This window comes from Halyomorpha halys, unplaced genomic scaffold, assembly GCF_000696795.3.
Source record: "Halyomorpha halys isolate HHAL.00 unplaced genomic scaffold, Hhal_1.1 Scaffold162.1, whole genome shotgun sequence".
Lineage (NCBI taxonomy): Eukaryota > Metazoa > Arthropoda > Insecta > Hemiptera > Pentatomidae > Halyomorpha > Halyomorpha halys.
Window position 1 is genome coordinate 149,374 of NW_027109824.1, and position 10,713 is coordinate 160,086.

General features: G+C 32.5%; 1 long non-coding RNA gene across 1 annotated transcript; it reads left to right on the forward strand.

The window, feature by feature from the left end:
* Positions 1 to 2,519: 2,519 nt before the first annotated feature.
* LOC136795897 (uncharacterized) lies at positions 2,520 to 10,504 on the forward strand. The gene is made up of 4 exons (XR_010843613.1): positions 2,520 to 2,645; positions 3,037 to 3,096; positions 6,607 to 6,657; positions 8,922 to 10,504. It is a non-coding gene; the product is annotated as an uncharacterized lncRNA (long non-coding RNA).
* The last annotated feature ends 209 nt before the right edge of the window (positions 10,505 to 10,713 follow it).

The window sequence follows — 10,713 nt, forward strand, 5'->3', positions numbered from 1 at the left end:
TACGCCGCCTCCTCTTTCAGTTTTGAGTTCTTTCAGTTTCACTTTTCTTTCAAAAGTGATCTCATGAGAGATTGTGACATGTTGTACATCGACCAATGTACTCGCTAAATTTGAATATAACTTAATATAAGTAAGGCTACCACGGAGGTCTAGAGTGGAGGGTTTCAAGCCATTTTCCAATTTTAGGCGCTTTTTAAATATTGCTCAATTTAATTATCTCTCAATTTAAAGTCTCCTCTTCCCGTATCTGATCAAAAAACTTTATATGGCTATATTTAAAATCTCCAACTGAAGATGAAACCAGTTAATGCCCGTTTCCATTTGAACATATGCATGCATCCAGAACAAATAATTTATAGAAACATTCAGGAGAAGCAGGAAATACATTTGTGCACTTTATTGATACGGATTGCAAACAGATCAAAATTCTAAAATTGGATGGACCATGGATACATATAGTCATAATAGAGGATATGTAGATTTAAAATTTGGTGTGTTCCTAGTAATAAAACTAAGAGTTTAATTGGCTTTTTTATCTATGACTGAAATATAATTTGTAAAATTTAAATTATTATAAAAAAGTATCTCTAAATCTTGGAGATATCTGTCGAAAGGTAAACTGAATAGCTATATTAAAAAAAAAAACAAAAAAAAAACTCAATTTATGTTGAAAAATGATACTACTTCGTATTTATTGGCATATCTTGGATCGATTGGGTGGGGCGACCGTGTTTAGTACTCTTGATCTATCATCAAATCGAGATTAACCCTAGGGACCGCTTTAAAACGGCTTTTACCTTCAAGCGTGGACATATTAAATTCACGAGGATGTCCTTCGGACTTAAAAACGCGCCCATAACGTTTCAACGGCTCATGGATGAATTCCTAAGGGGTATTGACGAGTCCATGTACCAAATATATATGGACGACCTATTGGTATTTAGTAAGACGGAACGTGAGCACGTGGAACACCTGCGGAGCGTGTTCAAAAGGCTTCGGCAGTTTGGGTTAAAACTTTCACCCGAGAAATCGGTAAGGGGCAACAACACATTACGTCCTTGGGTCACACGATATCCCCATATGGAGTGAAGCCAGATCTGCAGAATGTAGATGCGATCCAGAGGATCGAGATTCCGAAAGACGTTAGGGGGATCCGACGGCTGCTTGGGACGCTCAATTACTATAGGAGATTCGTGCCCGAGATGGCGGAACACTTAGTCCCTATCAATAACCTCTTAAAAAAGGGGAATCGAGTGATAGTTACGCCGATTATGTAAAACAATATTCGGACATGCATGGAAAAATTACAGCGGGAACCGGTGTCAGCATTTCCGGATTTCAACCGACAGTTCACAATTATGACAGACACTAGCGAATACGCCCTGGGAGCTGTATACTCTCAGAATGGAGATGGAGCGGAGCGCCCAATAGCATATGCCAGTCGCAGACTCACGGACGCGGAAATGCGATACAGTGGAACGGGAGTTGTTGGGTATAGTATGGGCCGTAGACCACTTCCATCCTAACGTATTTGATAGGAATATGTGTTCACCATTGAAAGTATCAATGAACTGAAAAAACGTTGAACCGTTCTTTTAAACTGTTGAAGGTTCCTCTCTAGGTCGCGCTGTAAATTTCTGGAGTTTTCTCTTACCCACAGAAGTGTCCAGTGGATGTGATTTTTTTTTTTGTTTGTTCTGAAGAAGTGCTTTATTTTTGTGTTATTTTTTGTCTCTTCTGTGATTTCAGTGTACCAGGTGGTTAACGCTGAGGTGTATCCAACTATTATGTTTAGTAGTTAAAACCTTGCTTCTGTACTCTAGTGTCATTCTTTTCTTTATCTTTAGATGTATTGTACCCTTTTTTGTGTTTATGTAGTTTACGAACATTATGTCATAAACTGGTAGGAGAGAGTTATAATACGACAAGGCGTATTGTCCGCCTTAATACTCCCTACCCATGTAAGTAAATAACCAAATTGTATATAAGACGCATTAAGAGAAAGAATAAAACAGTATATACCGATGTATTAGTATACCTATATATTATACATTATTGTATTTAAATGAAAAATAAAGAGGGTTTGAAAAAAAAATAAAACAGTGTTATTTCAGTTATATTGCGTCTTGTTACTCTGTCCGATTTCTTATTTTTTTTAGTGTTTCTATTCTGACAACGCATAAGTTTATATATACATATATATAAATAGTTGACCCTATGATTTAAAATATGAGGACTGACCGCAACCCTGACCATCTTTAGGAACTTTATTTTACAAAGCGAATAATGTTGATATTTAGCTATCGCAAGTGATACTATTGCTTGAAGGTAACCATTGTAGCTAAGGAACAATTCAACATTGTTAAAATTTTCATTTTTGCAGTTACTATGTTTTACGTCCGAACGCCTCATTTATCTACACTATATTTTTCAACTTCATCGTAATTTAATTCGCCGCCCTAAATGCATTCCATGAAACGATTATCTGTTGCTCTTAGCAATAATCGATAGTACCAACGGAAAGATCGGTTAACCGTTGGAAGAAGATGCCTTAAGGTTATTCATGCCCAGTATATTTGCATCTTCAACTATTCCTTAATTTTTAGTTTGCAGAATATTTTTTTGAACAGGAATCGAGAGCATTGGTTAGTATGAAATTTATGTTGGATATGGAGTGGGTTAATATTTTACAAATACTCTCAGAATCTAATAAGAAACAAATTAAAAATTGATTGTGGAGGTTTTTTTAAAAGTTATTCCAAATAGCTTTGTTAACTGATTGTTATATATATATGAAAACTACTAATTTCAAATCAATCTTGGATCATTTTAACCAATGTAGTAATAGAGATGCTTTGGTTGCAGGTGTTATTTTAGTAGCATGGCTTCTCTTTGTTTATTATCCATTTGAATTTAACTGATTCTACTTCTTAAAGCTCTTGCTGAATAGTTTTATTTAACTAACTTTTTAATCTTGCCTTGATTACGCAGATGGATTATGAATTGTATTTTCCATGTGTTTGTATACTTTTTCAGTTACAGTCAGCTGTGGTGTTTCTATGCAAGAAGAAATGGACAAAGAACCTGAAACTACTCGTTAGTATTTTTTATATTCTGTGATCTTTATTGCTATCTCATCCATAAGAGTAATTAATTGTTGGAGAAGTTTGTCGGGGGGTGCGGTCAGCAAAGAACAACATAAATAAACAAAACCATATTTATTTATTTATGCCGACGTTTCGATCTGAGTTTCAGGGCTATAGAACAAAAGAGATAACAACAACATTTAGAGAAACATACAATTGAAAAGGAATAGTATACAAACAAATATAAGATTATACAAATTAAAGAAGATATGTATACTTGCATATCTTATATTATACATATCTTCTTACCTACATGATATTATATTTCATCTGTCACTGTTTTCAATCTACTACCATACCATTCCACGATTATCAATCAATTAAAATTTTGTACTATTCATTTATAAGTTATCAATTTTTTATCATTTATGATTTAATTCAATATTTTGTATAATTATAAATTTGTTTGTATACTATTCCTTTTCAATTGTATGTTTCTGTAAAGGTTGTTATCTCTTTTGTTCTATAGCCCTGATGAAGACCTGAAACTCAGGTCGAAACGTTGGCATCAAATAAATAAGGTTTTGTTTATTTATGTTGTTCTTTGCTGACCGCACCCACCGACAAACTTCTCCAATCATCTATCTACGGTCAACTATCTACACCTCATCGTAAGTAATTGTTGTTAATGTTATTTTTAAGACTAGATTTTGAGGCAGTAGAAGCCCAAAAATCAACTTAATGATTTAATTTATAATATTGATACATGGATAGCCTGTTTGAAAATCTAACCTTGTTTAGGATTGGGGGGGTGGAAGTAGCAGTGAGATAAGGCCTGTGGCTACTAACTTCAAGGACCCGAGTTCGAATCCGGCTGGGCAGAAAATTGTTTTATGTTACACTGTAGCCGAGAGTCAGCTCCTCTGGGTTCTGGAGTCCTCCTGGGGTCCACCCAGCCTCCTAAATTGGATACCCTTAATTGGGTAAAAATCTGGCTGTCGAGCGTGATTCACCTCCTTGCACAACTGTTGGTATAGTAACAGTACTCCCTTACAAATTACTGAACCCTTGACTTTCATGGGTTGTTGCGGTATAGATTTAATTTAGGATAGGATATAGCATTGCTAACTTTGAGTAGGTTTGAGTTAGTACTTAAGTTGGAAGCTCAAAACAATTGTTATGTACATATAAGTTAAATACATTTGAATAAACAATTTTTCAGTTACTTGAGCTCAAAACATTTACAGGATCTCACTGAATAATTCAAGACGTGAAAATTGGAAATCAGTTGATCCATTCACTTGTTATATTTTTTAATAAACCGTTATATATTTAGAAAAAGACAGACTAAAATTATTTAATATGGTATTTTGTAAAAAATATTTTGAGCTCAAATTATTTTAAAACATTCTTGGATTACCACTATATTCTTGAATACAAAAATTGTTACATAAGTACATACAGATAGACAAAACATATTTGATACTATCATTTTCAGTATCTTCAGTTTAACTTAATTAAAAAAATTTATGGCATCTTGTTGAATAATTTGCACTATCAAATGTGAAAATCTGCCTACAAATGGACAAATTGTACCATAATCAGATGGGTAGATACCTAAACACTTAATTTACCCTATTAGTAACTATACTAGTTGGTTAAAATGATCAAGGAAATATGACTGAAATAATATTTGCTATATTTATTGGTTATGATACCTTAGTATGAGACTTAAGGAAATTAATATCAGTTAATTCAACAAGTAATTGCCAAGCACCAAAGGAAAAAACTCCTTTGTTGGCGGTAAAATGGTTATTCATTTAAACTAATTTTAATTCCATATTGCCCAATAAGTACTTAAGTAAACGTTATACACTACTGGATTAATGAAAAAGAATAGGATCTAAGATCCTCTTTTATCTAGCAGGGTTTCTAAGAATTGAAATTGAGATTTGTCAGGTCTTCATGAAATTCTCTCTCCTTTGATACTTCCTTCTTCAAAATCAATAGTCTCCTAAGAGTTGGAAAAGGGATTGATAGTACCATAATATATATAAATGTGTGTGTGTATGATATAAATAAATATTGGCATACATACCTCTGTGTGTAATATATGGGAAATTTTGTTTAAGCAATGAATTTTAAGCTATTAAAGGAAGAACTAAAACATTTGTGCGTAGCTGCTCAATTGTGTTAAGTTGCTAATACACGGATCAGTCCTATAGACAATATTTAAAGAGATGAGAGAATTTGTCGAAACTAGTCAAATACATTTTTCCTTTCTCGACTCATAAGAGTTGACAATACTTAATGTAAAGTCTATTACAAATGATGATCTAGGATACACCGTGATTCCTGAATAATGTTTCCTCCACCCAGACCCTCCAAACAAAATCTTGTTGCTAGAGGGATGCTTTACTTCTGAACAGCATTCACCAAAAATCATCTTTTGCCAATTTGTTCTGTATGCTTTGTATGCTAGGTTTACAAAATGTATAAATTTACTTTCCCTCTGCCTGTATTTTTACACTCATCATTCATTTCAAATCTTATCGTAGGATCCACTATTAATGCTTTATTTTCAGTTGCACTTAAGCTAAAATGTTAACAAATCTTGCAGAGCCCTCTACACAATATACCTCTTGGAAATATGTAGAATTTTTCTTCTTCTATCTATTATTGTACCAGAGGGTGACAAGGAGCAAGTTGCTAGGATATTTTCCCAATATATGAGTTGGGGTTTCTGGCTCAGCCGCATTTCGAGATGGGTCCAATATCTCTGTTTATCTGTAAACCGTTTCCCAGAATTCCACGAAAAGGAAGCGTAGTTCACATTTAATTTTAGTGCATTAATCTATTCCTGTTTATGATTTTCTAAGAGCCCCGATGCTAAGGAGGGATTTGGTAATTATCAGGCCAAACAAGAGCTAGTGGCTGATACTAATAATAATAAAGGCAAACTTAACAGTTGATGTTCCAACAATTACTTCTGTAAAAAAAAAAAAAAAAAAAAAAAATTGTCATTTAAAATAAAATAAGACTGAATAATTTTTAAGACAAAACAAAATTACTTCTGTCCAAAAAGTAAAGAACACTGCTCAAACAGATTTGATAATAAAGCATATGTTTCTATTATATCTATTTTGGACCCAAAACTCACCAGAACTAAATATTCAGTTACTGAAACAGTATTCTACTTACTGAAAATTTTATATATGTATATATAGTTGACCGTAAAAAGTGATGTATAGGAAGATGGTCAGGGTTGCGGTCAAAGGAGAAACAAAAATAGTTTACAACTATTTTTGTTTCTCCTTTGACCGCAACCCTGACCATCTTCCTATACATACTAAAAATTTTATTGAATGTTTTGTTAGCTTAAAATATTCTAACATATTTATATATTTTTATGCTGAGCATTATTTTTCTCATTAGAAGTGTACCAAATTCTGATTTTTTTTAATGAGATGTATCCTTTCAATGTTTTGTTTTTGTTCAAATTTTATTTTTGTGTTGGCAGGTCAGTGTATTCATGTCAAAAAAGAAGAAGAGATTCTTGTTCCAGATGAAGGTGAGAAATATTTGTCCTATTATCCTAGTGCTTAGGTGTAAAGTATATTTCCCCTCCTCTTACCAGTATTATTTATATATTTTCTGTATAATAAATATTAGAAACAAGATTAATATGCTTGAGAAAGAGAATTAACGTGTGGTCGATTAACATTATACTTTTTTAAAAAAGGCTCAAGATTCTATTGACATCACAATTATTTAATTTAATAAGGATTTGGTAGTATGGAATATCTAGTAGAATCAGAACCGGTAATATATATTTATAAGTTTTATGTCTGTTCAGGTTTAAAACAAAGTGAATAGGAAAAATGAAACTCTTCCCACCTACCCAAACTTCCATCGTAATGGAACACTTTGAGATTCTTAGCTCATCTTTAACCTTTCATCTTCTTATTCATGTGAGGAGAAAGTGGTCGGAGATGCGGTAAATAATGATACACAAATAAGTAAAACCTATTTATTTGGTCCAACAATTCAACGGTAATTCAGTCACTCTTGATGGCAAATCTGCCCGAGTCATCCCTATGAAATTTAAGGTTGAAACGTCGACACAAATAAATAAGTTTTACTCAATTGTGTATCATTACTGACTGGACCCCTGACTATCTTCCCCTCATTTTGAATTTGATGTTTATTTATGCCATTTGCTGCTATTGCTGTTTATTTATGCTATTTGTTACTTATTTTTTAGTCTTGTTAAAAGGCGTAAAACCTTTTGTTCATCAATACCTGTGGAATGTTATAATTTACAAACACGCATTGACTCACGCACACATGTACATGAATCCAGTGGAAGAAAAAAAAAATTAAATTAAAGAAGAGCTCTAATTTAGAAAGGAGGCAATGAACTTTTAAAAATTTGAACATAAATGTGACTTTAACTTTTTATCTATGAGAGTTGCAGATAAATTTGGGGTTAGTTCCTATTCTGTTTATTGTAGGAAAATAGTGAGGGCATTCTTAAAAAATGTTTAATTGTGAAAATTGACTGACAATATTGACACATTAGAGGTGGCTGTTTCCCGATTAGGTGTGAGTGCATGAGGACAGAATGGCCTTTTCTAAAGCGGGTTAAAGCTACTCTTCCTCTCTGCTGTTCCTGTAATAAGATGTCGAGAGATTCCATCCCATCTGGCCTGCCATTTTTCTAGTATTTTTATTTTAAGAGGTTTACTGAGTTCTGATGGGGTAAGAACGACGATGCATCGGCCAGGGAGCATGAGTACCTTCCTGGCAGCTTTGTCTGAGAGCTTGTTGCCAACAATACCAATGTTTTTTGGGACCCATGTGAAATTTATTGATTTACCTGGACCAGATAGTTTTAAGAGGAAAATTTGATTCTTATGATGAGTGGATGTTCTTGGCAAATGTTTCTCAAACTTTTCACCGAGCTCAATGAATCTGAAATCGTTTGAGTTGTAGGATAACCTGTGATTAAAAGTTTTAACAAAATGAATCAATTTTGATCAAACTGAAATTATTAGTCCTGGACAGAATAGTCTGCATTAAATTTTAATAGTTGAATTTATATTTAATATTATCCTTGAGGATGGCCAGGTTGGCCGAAACATTGTACATTTAAAATATTCATAAAGAATGGAAGATCGTTGATTGACTATGTGTAATAATAAAAGAAAGATGAGTGCGGTCAAAGAAAAAAAACTCAAATAGTAATAAAACTTATTTTCTCAAACAAAAAATAAATTAAGATGTACAGTGAAATGTAAAATTAAATAAGAATTACAAAAAGGTTGTAGAAAATTAATGAACACGGAAATAATAACAATTAAAAAAGTTGATAATTTATTTGTTATTATTTCTGTTTTCATTAATTGTCTAAACCCTTTTTGAAATTCTTACTTAATTTTACGTTTCACTGTGTATCTTATTTTCTTTTCTTTAATTTACTTTGTTCATTTTTATATAAATTTTCACATATTTTAAATCGTAAGTAGACCCACCTTTGTTCAATTTCATTTCGTGTCATCTAATTTCTTACTTTGTTACCTCAGTTTAGTGGAAGATTGCTGATTGATCGTGTGTAAAAGGAAGATGGGTCAACTTGGACAAAAGCAGTTTTATTACTATTTTACAGTTTTTTCTTTGACCAGGACCATTTATTATTAAAGAATGTTTGATACTTAAATAGATACAATTTATTTCATTTAAAGGTTATAGTTTTTTTAATTCTGTTAAAAATATATATGCACATACTAAGAGTGCTGAACAAACAATCTTAACTGAAATTTTTATTGTTTACAGGAACCAAGATTACCTCCCAAGACGGGATAGTGGAGGCCAGTTGGTTGAAACCTGTGGCTAATACACTTCTGAAGAACCTCGGAACGTCAATAGCACAAGCAACCCAACGACTCAAGCAAGTCACTTAAAATCACATATTATGAATTGAAATGAAATTCACATGCAAAACTATAAAATGGTAATGGTATATGCAAATGTTTTAAAAATAAGTATAATGCCCAATTATGCAGATAAAAAAAACTGTAAAATATCCTCATTGGTTTTATAAAACAGCTGTATAAAGTTAATTAATACATGATGGAAGCCTCATCAGTGACATTCTCTGTAACATGGTAGAGAGGCCTCTTAGTGTCTTTAAAACAGTAGAAACAAGTTATTTGAAAACGTGTATAAATAAACTCCCTTCATACAGGTGAGAAGCCCCATGAGTTTTCTCATTGTGACTTCCAAGACGTACAAATGATTACAGGCGAAGAAAAGCATCAGTCATGGCATTGATAAGGCTTCTCGCCTGACTTGTCATGCAGGCGAGAAGTCTTATCGATGTCATGATTGTGACTACAAAACTACAGAATCGAGTGATTTGAAGAAATATGTAGTGAGATGCCATACAGGTGAAAATGTATATTAATATACTCATTGTGACATAAAATCTTGTTAACACTTTAACTGTTAAAGACGGTGTGAGGAAAGTGGGCAGGTAGGTATGGCAAGAAGAGACCGTAAGTGTGTGGTGATTTTGTGGCCACTTGTCAATATTTTTTTCTTACTTACAGAATTGCTTCTTCTTCTTTTTTTTTTTTTTTAATTTAGTTGTAATAGTGTACCTTCTTCATTTTTGACCTGCCTCCAGTACAGTTAAAAACTTTTTTTTAAAGTCTTTGCACTCGCTTGTCCTCTCTGAGGGGACAACATAAGTCTTGCATATCACTCGGTTGCCACCTCCCTCTTTCAGGGTACATGAAAATTTATAACTTAAACTTATTCCAACACAATTTTTTGAGAAACTCATATTTTCTTGTAGTTTTCTATTAAAATGGTACAAAAACAGATAAAAATATCAAGATGCATTATAAACAAATCAATCTTTTTTATATTGATATAGAATGCATGAAGTGTATTCACATTAAACTATACACTTCTTTAATACAAATGTAAAATATGTAGAATTAGTGGAACAAAGGTACACTAGTATGGTTCAATGATATGGCGAAACTTGAGGAGGTAATATAGAAATCCCAAAACTGAGAAAAGAAATTTACTCGAAATTTTGTATTGAAGGTGTCCAATAAAAGAGGTCTCTGCAGTAATAAGACAGTGTTGACATTTCGTAATTTACCATTAGTAAGTTCCAAACTATTTCTTTCATTTTATAATCATTATTTTTATTTTATTTTATTTTTTTATAATAGCAAAACGGCCAAACATCAGTGAGTCTCGTTATATTAGCAGTAGTGAAGACAAGTTCCAGATAGACATTTATACTGACAGATTTAACAAAATAAATATACAAGCAGAAGATTATGGTGATGATAATATTATCCAACCAACAAGAAAATGATGAAATAAATTTTTATTTATTATTTTATTTTTTTTTTTTGTAATTATGTATTCCTCAATGTCCACAAATACATATAAACCAAATTTCATTACAATGCCTTACTTGGCCTTAAAGTTATACTAAATAATATCATGATTCCAGAGTGTATTAAGAACCAAAAAAAGTTGCGTGGAGTAGCTGGTAGGTAATATCTGAAATGGTGTTGAGTGCAAAAGGGTAATTTACTCCTTC